We start from the raw sequence: 22,308 nt of genomic DNA, 5'->3' as shown, positions 1-22,308 counted from the left end.
AACATTCTATATTTATTACAAAAGTGTGGAACGACTGACGTCATCTTGATGTCATCAAAACTGTAATGCCTAGAGCATTTCCTTTAGAAATTACATAAATGAGAGGGTCTTATTTGCATCAAAATAATGGTTACTGCTCTAAAAAACTAAAATGAGGACATATTTTCTGAGTTTTCAAATAGCGACAAAGAACTTTTAAATTATTTGTAATCTTAATTTTTTTATCCAGTTGACCACTTGATTAAATGTTGCATCCAAGGGGAGAGGGTGTGGTGTTATTTCCAGAGCTGCAGACTTTGCAACTGGGGAACCAGGTTGGAGTTTCTGCTTTAGCTCAACATTCTGTGATTCTGGTCAAATCACTTAATCTCCCCATGTCTACAACCAAAATGAATTTGATCTTGTGTGATGTAACCGATGCTCATGTAAAGCACTCCAATAACTGACAAGTCTGCACTATATAAAACTGCAAATACACAAAAAATAAGTGTTTTGCACACTTCTGTCATTGGGCTACATTTGAGCTACATCTGGGTGACATTTGGGCTACATTTGGGCTACATTTGGGCTCTTTTGTCTCTGGTGGCCATTTTAGGAGATTTATTTGTTATGAAGTTTCCTAATTTCCTCATTTACTGCAGTCTCCTCAGTAGGAAATGCTTTCAGTTTTTTACTTTGATTCCATCAAGAAGGTATTCAAATATGTCACACATTTGCCATAAATTCTGAATGTTAGCACTCTAGTTGCTCATTAGATCACTGTAGTAAAGCTACTGCTCACCACGGAAGTCTGCTGCTAGTATTAGAAGTGCATGTTTCAGTCTGCATATCAGAATTTTTTAATGAAATAGAAGAGGATTTGAGAAGTCACTCAAAATGTGCCCTAATTTTTCTTTCTTCAGCACTAATCATAATTTCTATGGCAAAATGAACCCCCTCATTGTGTTCCTTTTTAAATTAAATGTTTTAAGTGTTACCAGTTTATTCCAATCAAGATGGCTTCAGGTGTGCCATACTTTTGTCATAAGTAAGACAGTAAGCGCTCTAGTTGTTCTTAAGAACACTCTGGGACATTCTGTCATTGGGCTATACTTGGGCTACATCTGGGTGATATTTGGGCTATATTTGGGCTCTTTTGTCTCTGGTGGCCATCTTGGGAGATTTATTTGTTATGAAGTTTCCTAATTTCCTAATTTACTACAGTCTCCTCAGTAGGAAATACTTTCAGTTTTTTACTTTCATTCCATCAAGAAGACATTCAGATGTGTCACACATTTTCCATAAATTCTGAATGTTAGCACTCTAGTTGCTCATTAGATCACTGTAGTAAAGCTACTGCTCACCAGGCAAGTCTGCTGCTGGTATTCAAAGTGCATGTTTCAGTCGGCATGTCAGAATATTTTTATGAAATAGAAGAGGATTTGAGAAGTCAAAATGTGCCCTAGTTTTTCTTTCTGCAGCACTAACCATAATTGATATGGCAAAATGAACCCCCTCATTTTGTTCCTTTGTAAATTAAATGTTTTAAGTGTTACCACTTTATTCCAATCAAGATGGCTTCAGGTGTGCCATACTTTTGTCATAAGTAAGACTGTTAGCGCTCTAGTTGTTCTTTAGAGCACTCTGGGAAGCTGCAGTAGAATACAAAGGAATCAACTGACAGCCTCTGCCCTTGTTGGATGTACATGTTTTACTGAGAATGGCAGACTTCATTCTTACATGACTGAGAAAGATAATGTGAATTTACAGAAAATATGCTCTCAGTTTAGCTTATAGATCACCTTCCAAACCTCTGTGGGAAAAGCATGAGAAAATAGTTTTCTCTCAAACATGGTTCATGATATCACAGCAGAAGGCTTTTTCACATGGTAAAATCACCTTAGAACACACCACAATTCCTAAAATGAGTATGGTACCATCAACAAATGATTTATAATGTAACTAAAGTCTTAAAACCTTCTATTAACTGCAATGCTTTTTAATGAGGTGCTATCATGTATATTGGTCCCAAGATGGCTGCCAACACTTCTTGGATGAAGTACTGACAGGCAATCAGATCTCACGATGAGATGTATCGTTAGGCTCCTCCCAGATATGTATGTGATTTTGCTTTTGATTTTCTCAGGAACTACTGAACTGATTGACATCATATATGCAAAAGGCACATCCCTGAGCTGAGGACTACCTCTCTGCCAAATTTCAAGTAATTCTGTTCAGCCGTTCGGGCTGTACCTTGGACTAAAGGTCCCTATGAAAAATTGCATGGGAAAAACGCGTTTTGGGACCCCCCTTTTTTCTCAGCCCCCGCTTGACGAATCCCCCGAGACTTTCAGGGTAGGAGCGGAGCGGAGCGCCCCACCTATTTTGAAAATTTCGCGAGGATTCGTCAACCGGCGCCAAAGTTATTCCAAATAGAATGTTGCGGATTTCCTATGGAAACACGGTCTTAACTATATCTATCTACTGGCGACCGCCAGTAGATAATATATATAATATTTATTACAGATATAAATATAGATATATATATATATATATATTCATATTAACACATGGTAAATATCAATGCCATTCATATAATGTAAAATACAGATTTTATTAATTATTTTATTTGATATAAATATATATATATATATATGAATCACAAAGAAATAAAATATCCATGAAAGAAGTGACTCAAACAGATGGAGTCACCACAGAACAAAAATATCTTTCCACAACAAGGTTTCAGCTTCCGCCTTCCTCAGGTAGTACAAGATGGTTTGCTCAGTGACTGCACAGATGACACAAATGCATTTTCAAAAAGCATCATGAGTGAAGATTCCATTTGGAATGTGGAATCAATACAGTCCTAAGAGCTCTTGAGATATACAGCAATCAGGTGGTATTGTTAGAAATGTTCAGTCCATCTGGATGCAGAGATTTTAAACGGTACATCCAGAAGTTTTCTCTGGAGTCCAGTAGTTCTTCCTTTAAGACATGTTCCACAGGGAAAATCTTCAAATCTGATAGTAAATGATCCACAAGGTTAAAATGATTGACTGCAGGCTGGTCAATTTTCTTATTAATTATTTCAGATTTGTAGTTCCAGAATCGTGTACAGAGGTCATTCACTGTTTGGTCTACATATTTGTTTTGCAGTTTTGACTTTGGCACTGAATCACATAAATAATGCATGTTGAACGATGTAAGATACTGTCTTATTCCATAGGTCCTTCTCGTAACAAAACTAGTTACTGATGGTGTTTGCAAAAGGTATTCACACGTGATGCACCTTTTAGAATCCCTGCATTTGTTTCAACTTGCTTGAGTTCAGCTCTTACAATAAGAGATCGCAAATTGGGAGCTCTGTGGTAAGCAATGACTGGCGGTTTTGGAAAAACCTTTTGCAGTTTTTCATAAGTGGACAGTAAGGGAAATGTTTTTTGCATTATATTTCTGTAATTGGGAGCTGATGGATGATAGTCAACCACAAATGGAGTTGTGTCACTTTTGTTTCTGCTGTTGGTATTCCAAATAATTACTTCCCTGGGTAACTGCAAAGACTTGTCAATTTGTTGCTGTATGATATGCAGATGATAGTGTTGCATTTTAAATAATGTAGCAAGCTCCTGTAAATGGTCTTTACAGGTGTCCTCATTGCAGCAGATGCGTCTTATTCTTAGTACTGTAGATGATGTTCAGTTTAGTTTTATAGATGTTTATAACATTCATAAAAAATAAAACCATAAAAAATATAAACAATTGAATAAGAAACAAATATATTAATTTATGAATCACACATTTGCCAAACATACTATAAATACTGAAAATAAGGTGCCCATTCCGATCCGGTAAAAATATTTCCTGTACGACTCGTATCCGTATTTTTTTACGTATGAGTCGTACAAGTCCCGTACAAACGGCCAAGTACGATTCGTACTGTCAAATTACATACGAATTGCCTCGGGAAAAGTCTACGAGACGACCCCGGACAGATTTACATACGAGTCGTAAAACTGAAGTCCGAGCGCACAAGTCCGATCCGTACCGGCGTTCTGAATCCCCAAGCGTATGGAAAACGTCCCGTACGGAGCGAATTTTGTATGACCACTACCCCGGTACACTTGGGCACGGGGTACGAGTTGTATGGACCCCCAACCCCACCCGCGCATGTACGCGCCGTACCCCAGCACCCGCGTATGTACGCACCGTACCCCCCACCCCAGCACCCGTGTATGTACGTGCCGTACCCCCCCACCCTAGCACCCTTCGCATGTACGCGCAGTACCCCCCACCCCAGCACCCACGTATGTATGCGCCGTACCCCCCCACCCCAGCACCCACACATGTACGCGCCGTACCCCCCACCCCAGCACTCGCGCATGTACGCACCGTACCCCAGCACCTGCGTATGGTCGCGCCGTACCCCCCCACCCCAGCACACACGTATGTAAGCGCCGTACCCCCCACCCCAGCCCTGTACTCGGACGCACCATACCCCAACACCGTACCCCAGCATCCCCCCATGTACGCGTCGTACCCCAGTACACGTGTATGTAAGCGCCAAACCCCCCACCCCAGCCCCGTACTCAGACGCACCGTACCCCAACACTGTAACCCAGCATCCCCCATGTACGCGCCGTACCCCAGCACACATGTATGTAAGCGCCGTACCCCCCCACCCCAGCACCCGCGTATGTACGCCACATACACCCCACCCCAGCCTCATACTTGGACGCACCGTACCCCAACACCGTACCCCAGCATCACGTATGTACGAGTCATACAACACCATTGCACATGTGAACACTGAACAACAACATAGCCATGGACACACCTTACCTACGCGAAAAAGACTCGTACTGAACCAGGACACTGTAAAACTGCACAAGGACCGTCAATTCGACTCGCACAACACCACAAAAGACGTCTACATGACAAAAAACTACTAAAAGACTGACCTGGCACATCCAAACAGTCAAACAGAGGCCCAAAATCACAACCACCTCTTATAACACACCCACCAAAAGTTCAAACACAGCCACACCCACAAATGGACCAATAAAAAGGGCCCACAAACACAAACCATGAGCCTTTGCAACAGACTCACTGCTGACAGACATCACACACAAACAATTGCACTCATACACCTTAACTCACACACCTTCACACAACCTCCTTCACACAGACCCCCTCTTCACACCCACACACCCACAACCATCCACACCCCACACCATGCCCACAGACAAGAATCCAAAGTTCACAACGGAGGAGCTGGACATCCTTGTCAACAAAATCATCAGAGTCGAGCCACAGCTGTTTGGAACATTGGTCAGACAGACCAGCATATCCCAAAAAACTAGCCTGTGGCAGAGGATCGTCGATTGGGTGAATGCTGTTGCGCCCATCAGATGGACCAGGAATGAATGTCAAGCCAGGTGGTACGATCTGCGCAGGGCACTCAAGCGCAAAATGAACGAGGAATATGCCCAGTGTAACATCACAGGAGGTGGGCTGCCCCGCAGAACGGTACATTACCATCCCTGGGAGGAGAAGGTGATGGCCCTGCTTCCGCCGGTGGGTGTACACGGAGTCGAAGGAGTCTGAGAGCCTGGTGAGTACACAAACAACTCACGTAACATGGGGGAATGACATCCACACCCCAACTACAACAAATGCACTCACCTACCCCCTAGCCCTCACCTGACACAACCACACTCTAAACAACGCTCAGGCCACTAACATGAGTATGCCCCATTTACAAAGCAAGGCCATGCCATGTCCCAGCCTACACAAACCACAAACCCAAGACAGGATGTCCGGGATGCTGGGAGGGTGGGGATCACTAAACATATAGTAAAACTCAGAAACAGACACCAATGCCCTCAGCCCATATGGCCCAGGTACATACCCATGCACCACGCGCAATGCACAGGGACTGCCAAAGTACTGACAAGGTAGCTGACACTCTGCCCTGCTGTAGGCAGCACAAGGCCCACCTGTGACAACTGCAAAATCAAACACAAACACAACCAGCTCAGATAACTAGGACAGGAACTCACACTCACTGACATGGCAGCATGCACCATGGGGGGACAGATACATCACCTGGGAGACCAACCGCAAAATCACACTACACCCACCTGCAGGCACCGTCAATCAATCAACAATCGATCTGGGTACTTGTAAGGCACGCAACTTACCTGTGAGGGTCTCAAGGCGCTGAGGGGGGGTTACAATACTGCTCGAAGAGACAGGTCTTGAGGAGACATCAGAAGGCAAGTAGGTCTTGTGTCAGTCGTAGGTGGGTTGGGAGGGTGTTCAAGCTCCTTGCGGCGAGGTCGGAGACGAATCTGCTGCAGGCGAGCGTAAGTTGGATGCGGGGGACAGCAGCAAGGGCGAGGATGCCGGAGCGGAGCTTGCGGGTGGGGGTGTAGAAGCTGAGTCTGATGTGCAGGTAGGCATGTCCATGGGTGTGGAGTGCCTTTTGTGCGTGGCTGAGGAGTGTACAGGTGATCCTCTTGTCGATGTGGACCCAGTGCAGGTCTCTCAGGAGGGGGGTGATGTGTCTGTGGCGGGGGGCAATGTCAGCTGCTGACGAGGGCCTGTGTCACTGTTCTACTTGTTTAAGTCTGGATCCACCAGTAGATCCGGCGGAGCGTGTGTAGGGTGTCGTAGCAGGAGGAGGAGACACCGTTGACCTGCTTGGACATGGAGAGGGAGGATGCGAGGATCAATCCTAGGTTGCGTGCGTGTTTGGTGGGTGTCGGTGATGTCCCCAGAGCGATTGGCCACCAGGAGTCGTCCCAGGCTGAGTGTGTGGTTCCCAGAATGAGGACCTCCGTCTTGTCCGAGTTCAGTGTCAGATGGCCACTCCGCATCCAGTCGTCTATGGCCCTCAGACCATCGTGGATGTGTGTCTTGGCGGTGTGAGGGTGCTTGGTGAGGGAGAGGATGCGCTGGGTGTCGTCGGCGTAGGAGATGTCTTAGAGGTTGTGGTGGCGGCCCACTTGTGTGAGGGGGGCCATGTGGATGTTAAACAGCGTCGGGCTGAGTGATGATCACTCACCCCTCACACAAGCACACACCCCCGGGGCAGCCAAGGGAGTCACAGACTCTCACAATGGACATGTGACACAACAAGATCAAGCCTCAGCCAAAAAAGCATCCAAGGCCAAATGCGACATGTCATAGACCATGGATAACCTTTCAATCTGTCCCCTGCAACATACCCATCCACAAGTGAACATTGATGTGAATGCTAGGCACATACAACTACCTGGAGGAACTGTGGCAACCTGAACATGTATGAAACATGGATGTCGCATAAAAATGCATTAACATTGTCTCCCTCTCACACACAGGGCAACGTCATGGATCTCCCCCCAACACTGGGGGGGAACAATCACAAGCCCAGGCTCGGCAGGAAGATGATCCCACCGGCAGCGACAACTCTCAGCACTCTGTGGATGACCCCAATCAACCTGGACCCTCTGGTGCCCAAGCCCCTGCAGCACCTGCGTCAGGTACATCTGTGCCAACCACCACCCCCATTCTTGCCACATCCCAGGAGACACCAAGGAGCCCTGCCCGCACAGAACAACTGAGCCAGTCTGACCTGGAGGGACAAGGTTCTCCGGCCACCTAGGAGGAGGCAGACAACCCTGCAAATGCCATCCCTCAGGGGTCCGGTAGACCTGATGTGCCCACAACGGCAGGCCTAGCTCGTGTGGGCAGGGGTGGTGGGAGTGGAGGCAGGCGGAGGCGTGAACCTGACCAGCCAGCTGAGGGAACCGGTATGTCACACATACGCCACATCTTGGAGACATACCGGCGTGACACCAGGGGCATCAGCCAGGTAGTGGGGACCCTCAATGAGATTAAGAACCAGCAGGCCGAGCAACACGCCAGTCAACAACAACACCAAGGACGGATGGAGGCAAGACTGCCTGAGCTCCTAGCGGTGCAAATGGACATACGCCGTTCACTCCGTCGGATCGCCGACAGCATGGGCAACCCTCCCTGTGCCACCAGGCGAAGACCAGCACCAGCCACAGGGAGGGAAAAGGAGGAGGATTCATCCGACGGAGCATCCCAAGCATCGTCAAGGCCTGCATCTGAGGGTCCCCCGAGGAAGGTGGGCCGTCCACGGAAAAGACCGTGAGAAGCAGCGGACCATCCACATCTCCCAGGTCACCTGGCCTGTCACCTGGCCCTCTGGCGCTACAGCAGCACCTCATCCAATGACATTCTCTGCCACATGGACTTGCTGGTCACAGTCTGACCAATGATGACTAACACTGTGGTCTGGACTCTGATGACTCCAACTTGCAAGGATGCCATCTCCCCCTGTGAACTTTGGATTCCATGCACACTGTATAGCACCTATTTGTCCACACTAAACAGGCCCCCCACTGAGAATAAATCTCTTTTTCTACAATTACATGTTGCATTCATTTTGCATGGGTACACAACCTATGTGTTGGGAAATGTCAAACTAGGCATGAGTGTTGAACTAACTCCAGCCATCCATACCCTGGAATCTGAGTCTGGGACAGGACACACATGGGTCACAATGTATCATGCTATACAGACATGGAGCACAATACTCACCTGTGATGGCCTCAAGCTGCTGAGGGGGGGCATGCATTACTGTGTGGACAGACCAATTGGGAAGAGTATCCTAAAGGCGTAGAGGTCATGGCTCATGTGGATGTTGCCGGGGAGGGAGTAGCAGGTATGTCTTGCCAGGTGGGAGAACTATGTCCAGCATGCTGGAGTACGGTGGATGTGAAGAATGGTGGCCAGGGCAAGGTTGGATGCACGGAGTTGGCACAACGGGAACTCGGATTTCCTAATTTCCTCATTTACTGCAGTCTCCTCAGTAGGAAATGCTTTCAGTTTTTTACTTTGATTCCATCAAGAAGGTATTCAAATATGTCACACATTTGCCATAAATTCTGAATGTTAGCACTCTAGTTGCTCATTAGATCACTGTAGTAAAGCTACTGCTCACCACGGAAGTCTGCTGCTAGTATTAGAAGTGCATGTTTCAGTCTGAATATCAGAATTTTTTTATGAAATAGAAGAGGATTTGAGAAGTCACTCAAAATGTGCCCTAATTTTTCTTTCTTCAGCACTAATCATAATTTCTATGGTAAAATGAACCCCCTCATTGTGTTCCTTTTTAAATTAAATGTTTTAAGTGTTACCAGTTTATTCCAATCAAGATGGCTTCAGGTGTGCCATACTTTTGTCATAAGTAAGACAGTAAGCGCTCTAGTTGTTCTTAAGAACACTCTGGGACATTCTGTCATTGGGCTATACTTGGGCTACATCTGGGTGATATTTGGGCTATATTTGGGCTCTTTTGTCTCTGGTGGCCATCTTGGGAGATTTATTTGTTATGAAGTTTCCTAATTTCCTCATTTACTACAGTCTCCTCAGTAGGAAATACTTTCAGTTTTTTACTTTGATTCCATCAAGAAGACATTCAGATGTGTCACACATTTTCCATAAATTCTGAATGTTAGCACTCTAGTTGCTCATTAGATCACTGTAGTAAAGCTACTGCTCACCAGGCAAGTCTGCTGCTGGTATTCAAAGTGCATGTTTCAGTCTGCATGTCAGAATATTTTTATGAAATAGAAGAGGATTTGAGAAGTCAAAATGTGCCCTAGTTTTTCTTTCTGCAGCACTAACCATAATTGATATGGCAAAATGAACCCCCTCATTTTGTTCCTTTGTAAATTAAATGTTTTAAGTGTTACGGGCCCGATTCACAGAACAAACTTAAGACTAAATCCTAAACTTAGTACCATTCTGGTATTCACAGAATGCACCTAGTACTTCTGGTATTCACAGAATGAACTTACTACTTTTGCTATTCACAGAATGAACTTAGTACTTTTGCTATTCACAGAATGGATTTACGACTCCTAAACTTACGTCCGCACTCGGGCCGGAAATTCCGGCCCGGAGGCGGAGCTTCCGGCCTGGAGGTGGAGATTTCAGCCATAGCTAAATCGGCCGGAATCCCCACCTCCGGGCCGGAAGCTCCGCCTCCGGGCCGGAATTTCCGGCCCGAGTGCGGACGTAAGTTTAGGAGTCGTAAATCCATTCTGTGAATAGCAAAAGTACTAAGTTCATTCTGTGAATAGCAAAAGTAGTAAGTTCATTCTGTGAATACCAGAAGTACTAAGTGCATTCTGTGAATACCAGAATGGTACTAAGTTTAGGATTTAGTCTTAAGTTTGTTCTGTGAATCGGGCCCCTTCACTTTATTCCAATCAAGATGGCTTCAGGTGTGCCATACTTTTGTCATAAGTAAGACTGTTAGCGCTCTAGTTGTTCTTTAGAGCACTCTGGGAAGCTGCAGTAGAATACAAAGGAATCAACTGACAGTCTCTGCCCTTGTTGGATGTACATGTTTTACTGAGAATGGCAGACTTCATTCTTACATGACTGAGAAAGATAATCTGAATTTACAGAAAATATGCTCTCAGTTTAGCTTATAGATCACCTTCCAAACCTCTGTGGGAAAAGCATGAGAAAATAGTTTTCTCTCAAACATGGTTCATGATATCACAGCAGAAGGCTTTTTCACATGGTAAAATCACCTTAGAACACACCACAATTCCTAAAATGAGTTTGGTACCATCAACAAATGATTTATAATGTAACTAAAGTCTTAAAACCTTCTATTAACTGCAATGCTTTTTAATGAGGTGCTATCATGTATATTGGTCCCAAGATGGCTGCCAACACTTCTTGGATGAAGTACTGACAGGCAATCAGATCTCACGATGAGATGTGTCGTTAGGCTCCTCCCAGATATGTATGTGATTTTACTTTTGATTTTCTCAGGAACTACTGAACAGATTGACACCATATATGCAAAAGGCACATCCCTGAGCTGAGGACTACCTCTCTGCCAAATTTCAAGTAATTCTGTTCAGCCGTTCGGGCTGTACCTTGGACTAAAGGTCCCTATGAAAAATTACATGGGAAAAACGCGTTTTGGGACCCCCCTTTTTTCTCAGCCCCCGCTTGACGAATCCCCCCGAGACTTTCAGGGTAGGAGCGGAGCGGAGCGCCCCACCTATTTTGAAAATTTCGCGAGGATTCGTCAACCGGCGCCAAAGTTATTCCAAATAGAATGTTGCGGATTTCCTATGGAAACACGGTCTTAACTATAACTATCTACTGGCGACTGCCAGTAGATAATATATATAATATTTATTACAAATATAAATATATATATATATATATATATATATATATATATATATATATATATATATATATATATATATATATATATATATATATATATATTCATATTAACACATGGTAAATATCAATGCCATTCATATAATGTAAAATACAGATTTTATTAATTATTTTATTTGATATAAATATATATATTATCTACTGGCGGTCGCCAGTAGATAGTTATAGTTAGGACCCTGTTTCCATAGGAAATCCGCAACATTCTATTTGGAATAACTTTGGCGCCGGTCGACGAATCCTCGCGAAATTTTCAAAATTAATGGGGCGCTCCGCTCCACTCCTACCCTGAAAGTCTCAGGGGGATTCATCAAGCGGGGGCTGAGAAAAAAGGGGGGTCCCAAAACGCGTTTTCCCCATGCATTTTTCCATAGGACCTTTAGACACAGCTACAGCCCGAACGGCTGAACAGAATTACTTGAAATTTGGCAGAGAGGTAGTCCTCAGGTCAAGGAAGTGCCTTTTGTAGGTCTGGTGTAAATCTGTTCAGTAGGTCCTGAGAAAATAGCATTTAAATCAATATATATATCTGTAAGCGCGCTCCGTGCGCTTACCGTAAGCTTACCGTACGCTTACGGTGCCGTGCGCGAGCTCAATTCTGATTGGTGGTTACATGACTGTAAACATTCGAATCGGTCGAAATCAGGAAGTGTCGGCCGCCATTTTCTGTCTCTCGCACTGAGAAACAAAGGTGGGGAACGTGAAACGGGGGCAACGAAGAGAGTTGCAGACCCCCTAGTGTTTGTCAGGGGGTCCAAGATCACTGAAAAAACCATAGGTTTCACACACGTTATAGTTAGGAATTATCATTTACAAAACCTTGCAAATTCACTTAAAAAACCATAGGTTTCACACATGTTATAGTTAGCTGTACATTTCACTTGTAAGAAACCAATGAAATTCCACGTTATAGTTAGATCAGGTAACTATAACTTGCGCGACCGCAATCCACAATGTGTAATTTCAGATGTCATCATTGATGTCATGAGTGATGTCACTGACCATGTCATGAGTGATGTACTATGTGACGTCATCAGCAGTTTATTGTGGGCGCGCAAGTTATAGTTACCTGATCTAACTATAACGTGGAATTTCATTGGTTTTTTACGCGTGAAATGTACAGCTAACTATAACATGTGTGAAACCTATGGTTTTTTAAGTGAATATATATATGCATATGTCCATCCATATATAAATAATGTATTTTCATATGCAAATTTATGTAAATATATATACACACATACATGTATAAACATGTATACATTTCCATATCTATATAAATGCACATATCCATGCATATATGTCCATATATATATGCATACACATGCATATGTTTCCACATGTATGCACATATATGTATATTTGTGCAGATATATATATATAAATGCATATCTATCCATATAAATATGCATAATATATGTATAATATGTGTATATAAGCATAATCCCATTCATATAGACATAGATACATATATATGTGTGTATATTATCTACTGGCGGTCGCCAGTAGATAGTTATAGTTACAACCTAGTTTCCATAGGAAATCTCAAAATTCTATTTTGAATAACTTTGGCGCCGGTTGACGAATCCTCGCGAAATTTTCAAAACAAATGGGGCGCTCCGTTCAGCTCCTACCCTGAAAGTCTCGGGGTGATTCGTCAGCGGGGGCCGAGAAAAAGGGGGGGTCCCAAAACGCGTTTTCCCCATGCATTTTTCCATAGGACCTTTAGTCGCAGCTACAGCCCGAACGGCTGAACAGAATTACGTGAAATTTGGCAGAGAGTTAGCCATAAGGTCAAGGAAGTGCCTTTTGCAGGTCTGGTGTAAATCTGTTCAGTATTTCCTGAGAAATAGCATTTAAAAGCATATCAATATCTATACACGCGCACCGTGCGCGCACTGTGAGCGCGACCTGCCGCGCGCGAGCGCAATTCTGATTGGTTGTTAGATGTCGGTAAACATTCGGATCGGTCGAAACCAGGAAGTGTCGGCTGCCATTTTGTCTCTCGCGGTCTGAGGGGGTGAAATAAAAATGTGGAGAACGTGAAAAGGGGGCAGAGTGGACAGTTCCTGACCCCCTAGCCTTGGTCAGGGGGTCACAGAAGGACCCCCAAGGGAGAAAAAAACAATTAAAAAAAAAAAGAAATCGCGAGGTGCGCGCACGGTGTGCGCACGGTGAAAAACCTGAAAAAAAAATTAATAAATACAGAATTTAGCATTTAAAAAACCGTACAAATTCACTGAAAAAACCATAGGTTTCACACACGTTATAGTTACGAATTAGCATTTAAAAAACCTTGCAAATTCACTTAAAAAACCATAGGTTTCACACATGTTATAGTTAGCTGGACATTTCACTCGTAAAAAACCAATGAAATTCCCCCGTTATAGTTAGTGCAGGCAACTATAACTCACGCGACCGTAATCCTCTGTTGATGACGTCAGATATTACATCACTGATGACATATGTGTCTTTATGAAAAATAAATATTTGTAATATATGTATAGCTAAAGATTAATGGAAGAAGACATGGGTAAATAAGAGTCTAAATACAGTGATGTAATATCTGACGTCATCAGCAGAGGATTGCGGTCACGTGAGTTATAGTTGCCTGCACTAACTATAACGGGGGAATTTCATTGGTTTTTTACGAGTGAAATGTCCAGCTAACTATAACATGTGTGAAACCTATGGTTTTTTAAGTGAATATATATATGAATCACAAAGAAATAAAATATCCATGAAAGAAGTGACTCAAACAGATGGAGTCACCACAGAACAAAAATATCTTTCCACAACAAGGTTTCAGCTTCCGCCTTCCTCAGGTAGTACAAGATGGTTTGCTCAGTGACTGCACAGATGACACAGATGCATTTTCAAAAAGCATCATGAGTGAAGATTCCATTTGGAATGTGGAATCAATACAGTCCTAAGAGCTCTTGAGATATACAGCAATCAGGTGGTATTGTTAGAAATGTTCAGTCCATCTGGATGCAGAGATTTTAAACGGTACATCCAGAAGTTTTCTCTGGAGTCCAGTAGTTCTTCCTTTAAGACATGTTCCACAGGGAAAATCTTCAAATCTGATAGTAAATGATCCACAAGGTTAAAATGATTGACTGCAGGCTGGTCAATTTTCTTATTAATTATTTCAGATTTGTAGTTCCAGAATCGTGTACAGAGGTCATTCACTGTTTGGTCTACATATTTGTTTTGCAGTTTTGACTTTGGCACTGAATCACATAAATAATGCATGTTGAACGATGTAAGATACTGTCTTATTCCATAGGTCCTTCTCGTAACAAAACTAGTTACTGATGGTGTTTGCAAAAGGTATTCACACGTGATGCACCTTTTAGAATCCCTGCATTTGTTTCAACTTGCTTGAGTTCAGCTCTTACAATAAGAGATCGCAAATTGGGAGCTCTGTGGTAAGCAATGACTGGCGGTTTTGGAAAAACCTTTTGCAGTTTTTCATAAGTGGACAGTAAGGGAAATGTTTTTTGCATTATATTTCTGTAATTGGGAGCTGATGGATGATAGTCAACCACAAATGGAGTTGTGTCACTTTTGTTTCTGCTGTTGGTATTCCAAATAATTACTTCCCTGGGTAACTGCAAAGACTTGTCAATTTGTTGCTGTATGATATGCAGATGATAGTGTTGCATTTTAAATAATGTAGCAAGCTCCTGTAAATGGTCTTTACAGGTGTCCTCATTGCAGCAGATGCGTCTTATTCTTAGTACTGTAGATGATGTTCAGTTTAGTTTTATAGATGTTTATAACATTCATAAAAAATAAAACCATAAAAAATATAAACAATTGAATAAGAAACAAATATATTAATTTATGAATCACACATTTGCCAAACATACTATAAATACTGAAAATAAGGTGCCCATTCCGATCCGGCAAAAATATTTCCCGTACGACTCGTATCCGTATTTTTTACGTACGAGTCGTACAAGTCCCGTACAAAATCCAAGTACGATTCGTACTGTCAAATTACATACGAATTGCCTCGGGAAAAGTCTACGAGACGACCCCGGACAGATTTACGTACGAGTCATAAAACTGAAGTCCGAGCGCACAAGTCCGATCCGTACCGGCGTTCTGAATCCCCAAGCGTATGGAAAACGTCCCGTACGGAGCGAACTTTGTATGACCACTACCCCGGTACACTTGGGCACGGGGTACGAGTTGTATGGACCCCCAACCCCACCCACGCATGTATGCGCTGTACCCCAGCACCCGCGTATGTACGCACCGTACCCCCCACCCCAGCACCCGTGTATGTACGTGCCGTACCCCCCCACCCCAGCACCCTTCGCATGTACGCGCAGTACCCGCCACCCCAGCACCCGCGTATGTACGCACCGTACCCCCCCACCCCAGCACCCACACATGTACGCGCTGTACCCCCCACCCCAGCACTCGCGCATGTACGCACCGTACCCCAGCACCTGCGTATGGTCGCGCCGTACCCCCCCACCCCAGCACACACGTATGTAAGTGCCGTACCCCCCACCCCGGCCCTGTACTCGGACGCACCGTACCCCAACACCGTACCCCAGCATCCCCCCATGTACGCGTCATACCCCAGTACACGTGTATGTAAGCGCCATACCCCCCACCCCAGCCCTGTACTCAGACGCACCGTACCCCAACACTGTAACCCAGCATCCCCCATGTACGCGCCGTACCCCAGCACACATGTATGTAAGCGCCGTACCCCCCACCCCAGCACCCGCGTATGTACGCCACATACACCCCACCCCAGCCTCATACTTGGACGCACCGTACCCCAACACCGTACCCCAGCATCGCGTATGTACGAGTCATACAACACCATTGCACATGTGAACACTGAACAACAACATAGCCATGGACACACCTTACCTACGCGAAAAAGACTCGTACTGAACCAGGACACTGTAAAACTGCACAAGGACCGTCAATTCGACTCGCACAACACCACAAAAGATGTCTACATGACAAAAAACTACTAAAAGACTGACCTGGCACATCCAAACAGTCAAACAGAGGCCCAAAATCACAACCAACTCTTATAACACACCCACCAAAAGTTCAAACACAGCCACACCCACAAATGGACCAATAAAAAGGGCCCACAAACACAAACCATGAGCCTTTGCAACAGACTCACTGCTGACAGACATCACACACAAACAATTGCACTCATACACCTTAACTCACACACCTTCACACAACCTCCTTCACACAGACCCCCTCTACACATACACACACACCTACACCTTCACACCCACACACCCACAACCATCCACACCCACACCCCACACCATGCCCACAGACAAGAATCCAAAGTTCACAACGGAGGAGCTGGACATCCTTGTCAACGAAATCAGTCGAGCCACAGCTGTTTGGGACATTGGTCAGACAGACCAGCATATCCCAAAAAACTAGCCTGTGGCAGAGGATCGTCGATCGGGTGAATGCTGTTGCGCCCATCAGATGAACCAGGAATGAATGTCAAGCCAGGTGGTACGATCTGCGCATGGCACTCAAGCGCAAAATGAACGAGGAATATGCCCAGTGTAACATCACAGGAGGTGGGCTGCCCCGCAGAACGGTACATTACCATCCCTGGGAGGAGAAGGTGATGGCCCTGCTTCCGCCGGTGGGAGTACACGGAGTCGAAGGCGTCTGAGAGCCTGGTGAGTACACAAACAACTCACGTAACATGGGGGGAATGACATCCACACCCCAACTACAACAAATGCACTCACCTACCCCCTAGCCCTCACCTGACACAACCACACTCTAAACAACGCTCAGGCCACTAACATGAGTATGCCCAATTTACAAAGCAAGGCCATGCCATGTCCCAGCCTACACAAACCACAACCCCAAGACAGGATGTCCGGGATGCTGGGAGGGTGGGGATCACTAAACATATAGTAAAACTCAGAAACAGACACCAATGCCCTCAGCCCATATGGCCCAGGTACATACCCATGCACCACGCGCAATGCACAGGGACTGCCAAAGTACTGACAAGGTAGCTGACACTTGACCCTGCAGTAGGCAGCACAAGGCCCTCCTGTGACAACTGCAAAATCAAACACAAACACAACCAGCTCAGATAACTAGGACAGGAACACACACTCACTGACATGGCAGCATGCACCATGGGGGGACAGATACATCACCTGGGAGACCAACCGCAAAATCACACTACACCCACCTGCAGGCACCGTCAATCAATCAACAATCGATCTGGGGCTTGGAGGGTGGCTGCAACATAAGACTGTAGTGTGATGTGGGTCATGTAAGGACATGAGGTTCGTGCAATGTGCACGTTGCATGTGCTTAAGGTCCAGCCTTTGGCACCGCGTGGGCACAACAGTGGCACAGACAAGCTGATGCCAGACAAATGAATGGGTGGAGGGAGGAAGGGAGGAGCATCTTTGAGGTGTGTGTGTTGCCGAATCTGTAAACTCTCAGTGCCCTCGCTGCAGGGGCTGCAGCAGCAGGCGGCATGACATGGAAACTATGCCACTAGTTGCACACAAAGACAAGGATGTCAGAAAGGACTACTGCAACAGGCGTATGTAAAGGAGGAGTGTCCGGTTCCCCATGGCACACCCAGAGACAATGAATGCACAATCCCCAAAGATGACTGACACCGGATCATTAAACTGAAGGACGAGCTGCGCACAGGATACACACCCTCAGCAGGTGTGGTCACCAACATGCCCAAATACATACACAACCATGGACATCATGCACAATGGATATTCTAATCCCTGAAGAACTGCATGCATGTTGCTAAACTACACATAGACTCATATGCCCAATCTTTGACAACTATGCCAGAGATGCCGCATGCAAAGTGGCAAGAGACCAGCATTGACAGAGATGAGGCACCTTGGAGGGTGAGGTACACCTTTATTACTCAGGTTCACACCTACGGAAATGCATCAATAGGAACAGACTCACAGGTCATTTGGCAGAACATGTGGGACCTACACTGGACACCCCCTTCACAACACAGATGCTGTAAATCCATTGAACTGGCACACAATTGAAGTGTGTGAGCCAAACACCCCCTGCTGCACACGGAGGGGCTTCAATTCCCCATTCATCCTCTCATGGGGATGTCCCACACTATGTCCACCCGTAGCATCCCGTATGTTTCAGAGGGAAGTTGTACACACATTGATGCCATCATCAGAATCCACTGTCCCATCACAGATGACTGCTACGAAGGGTGATTATCAATACATGGGAGTCATGCAACATGTCATGTGCCCCATGGTGAGTCGACATGTATGTATAGTAACACAACATGCACAGGAGCAGTACCCACACATTACTAACACCTACCAACACCAAAATGCCGTGCAGCAATCCTTAACCAAATAGACTTTTCCCCATGTGCGTGCATGGGACGCTGATTCAGCACACGTTGCAATACTCATGAGGAATAGCGGGAGCCCAACGATGACACGAGCAGACAGCATGCCAAACAACCTGGGGATGACAGACACACAAGAAGTCAGGGAAGAGATTGTCATCCGCATGAATGGTAATTTACTCTACAGGAATAAGTCTGTCACCATGCTATATTACAATTGAGTGTCTAAGCTAAAATGTGTGGAAGGACATCATCACTCGAGTGACACATCTGAACACACATCTAAGTCACTTAGCATACAGTCAGCTGGACACACACATTGCAACACATGCCACACAAGGCTCCAGCCGTGCACACTCAGACCCATGGACTCACCATTATGAGAAGAAGTTGCGTATGAGCTGACTCCAGATGTCGTCCTCCTCCTCCGCCTCATCGTCACTTGCTTCGTGACCAAGCCCTTCATCCTCCACAGGTGGATGTTCCTGCTCATCCGGATCCAGGATGAGTGGAACAGCCTTCTCCACTGTCATGTTGTGCAGCATGCAGCACACGAGGAAGATCTTGCAGGCCTTCACCGCTGCATATGGGAGGGACCCGCCTGTCTTGTGAAGGCACCGGAATCTGCTCTTCAGGAGGCCAAACGTCCTCTCAATCACTCGCCTGGTCTGCCCATGTGCGTTGTTGTAATGGTGATCTGCAGCTGTTCTGGGGTTGCGGAGGGGCGTCATCAGCCATGGCATGTTGGGATAGCCAGAGTCCTCTACAGGGAAACATCATGTAAAGAAGTGGGTCAGGAGATGCCGTAAGATAATAAAATAGCGCTAAACAGAGGACAAACAGAGTATACCCACCAACAAGACATGCTCGTTCGTTGTGCAGCCCCAGCATCATTTCTGGCACCCTGCTACGCCTCATGATGTAGGAATCGTGTGCTGACCCTGGAAAACGTGCACAGACATGGGAAATCAGCATGTTAGCAAGACACACCACAAGGGCATTTATAGAGTGGTAATGTTTACGGTTGAGATAGGCCATCTCCTGTGCCTGTGGTGGTACCAAAGCCACATGTGTCCCATCAATAGACCCTATGACATGGGGCATCACTCCCAGGGCATAGAACTCACCCTTGACACCTGTCAAATGCTCACGAGTTGGAAAATGGATGAATTCATCCAGGTTCTCCAACATGGCTTCTAAAAAATCATGCAGGACACGGCTGAACATGGTCTGTGACATGCCACCCACATCAGCAATGGTGAATTGAAACGTACCGGTGGCAAAAAAATGTAGGGCTGCCATCACCTTCATCTTGGGGGTCAGCGCAGTAGGATACCTGTGTCGCGGTTGAAGGTGTTGTTCAAGCTTTGCGGTCAAGTCCTCAATCAACTGTTGCAAGAAACGGTAACGTCTTATGCAGTCACGTTTCCTCATGGCAGCCAAGTCTGGCATTGGTCGGGGGAGAGGCGGTGCCCTGCAGATAATTGGAAGGAAGAACGAAGAGTGAGTACCTAAGAATATCAATGTCAATGAACTGGGCACATGCTCAACTGCTACTACACATCAGCTAAATACAGAGTCAGGTCTGTGATACACATCCAGGACACGTATGGCAGCCAGGTGATACTCCTACGACAAGCCAGCTACACCCGTTGATAGTCACGTTCTACATGACATGGCCCGGAACTAGCTGTGGGCCAGTGTAAGTGAAGAGCCAGAGACATCACAGGAGTGACATACATCCACAAATCTGCATTGGAAGGATGTAATCTCATACAGACTGCTGGCGCCAAGCTAGATGCACAGGTCACATGTCATTGGAAATGTACAAATCATACACATAGCGATGAAGGGGTACACGTGAAAAACAAAAACACAGACATGGATACGACGCAGATATGTCCTCATGTCATAAAATCATCTTTGAAGCATCCAGACACACGTAACGTGTGAATCCACATGTGGCATGGTGTGCGTATATGTGTGCCATGCCCATCTACACACAGACACATGTTGGATGCAGCAACAGCAGATGCAGTTGACGGAACAACACCAGCAAGCTCATGGGAACACATGACACACACAGGACATGTTCACATCGGGGCACGCTTTTACTTAGATGTCAGGTGTTAGTGTCCATGTCCCTGGCATCAGGGGACATTTGCGGGTGTTGGTGACTGTGCCATAACAGTGATGCAGTGCTTGACACGTTTGTACTACATGCACACATGTGCATTGTGGGAAGGCGAAGTGTGCCACATACTGCCCCATCACACATGACATGTGTACACAGGTCATCACACATCTATTGTGCTGAAACATGAGGAGACATGTGCCACATCACTGCCTGACACACCTAGGCCCTGCACATGTAGGACTGGAATGACTATGACTTGATGTACAGCCGTGTACGAGTCTGACACCTCCATTCCATTTGTGTGCGCCTCCTATCACCTGTGTAAGCTGTGAAGCGCACCGTACACACGCTCTGAGGGCGTGTGAGCGGTCCTTATCATCACACTGTTGTTCCCGCCAGAGTACGGGTGTGTGTACGGACCGTACACACGTACGTGTACGACCAGTGTGTACACGTACGTGTACGACCAGTGTGTACACCTACGTGTACACACTGGTCGTACACCTACGTGTGCACACTGGTCGTACACGTACGTGTATGCCCTGGTAGTCCACATATGTGTTCACACTGGTAGTCCACGTACGTGTACGCCCTGGTAGTCCACGTACGTGTACACACTGGTAGTCCACGTACGTGTACACCCTGGTAGTCCATGTACGTGTACACACTGGTAGTCCACATATGTGTACGCCCTGGTAGTCCACGTACGTGTACACACTGGTAGTCCACGTACGTGTACGACCATTGTTTACACGTACGTGGACTACCAGTATGTATACATACGTGTACGACCAGTGTGTACACCTACGTGTACGACCAGTGTGTACACGTACGTTGACTACCAGTATGTACGTGTACGACCAGTGTGTACACCTACGTGTACGACCAGTGTGTACACGTACGTGTACAACCAGTGTGTACACTTACGTGGACTACCAGTGTGTACACATACGTGGACTACCAGGGCGTACACGTACGTGTACGACCAGTGTGTACACGTACGTGGACTACCAGGGCGTACACGTATGTGGACTACCAGTGTGTACACGTATGTGTACGACCAGTGTGTACAACTACGTGTACACACTGGTCGTACACGTACGTGTACACCCTGGTAGTCCACGTACGTGTTCACACTGGTAGTCCACGTACATGTACGCCCTGTTAGTCCACGTACGTGTACACACTGGTCGTACACGTACGTGTACACCCTGGTAGTCCACGTACGTGTACACACTGGTAGTCCACGTACGTGTACACACTGGTCGTAAACGTAGGTGTACACACTGGTCGTACACATAGGTGTACACACTGGTCGTACACGTACGTGGCTAACACAATGTGCAACTGGTGCGGTAGGAGTACGTGTGAAACGCACTCTACCTGTGTGTGGATAGCTAAATTACATAGGGACACATGAGGGACAAGTATTGGGGCCTAAATGCATGCTGGTTGTCATGGATGCCGATTTTCAAGTTCACATTTTCTATCATGTGGCCTGGAA

Source organism: Triturus cristatus, chromosome 2_2, assembly GCF_964204655.1.
Source record: "Triturus cristatus chromosome 2_2, aTriCri1.1, whole genome shotgun sequence".
NCBI classification, from domain to species: domain Eukaryota; kingdom Metazoa; phylum Chordata; class Amphibia; order Caudata; family Salamandridae; genus Triturus; species Triturus cristatus.
This window is presented reverse-complemented; position numbering follows the sequence as displayed.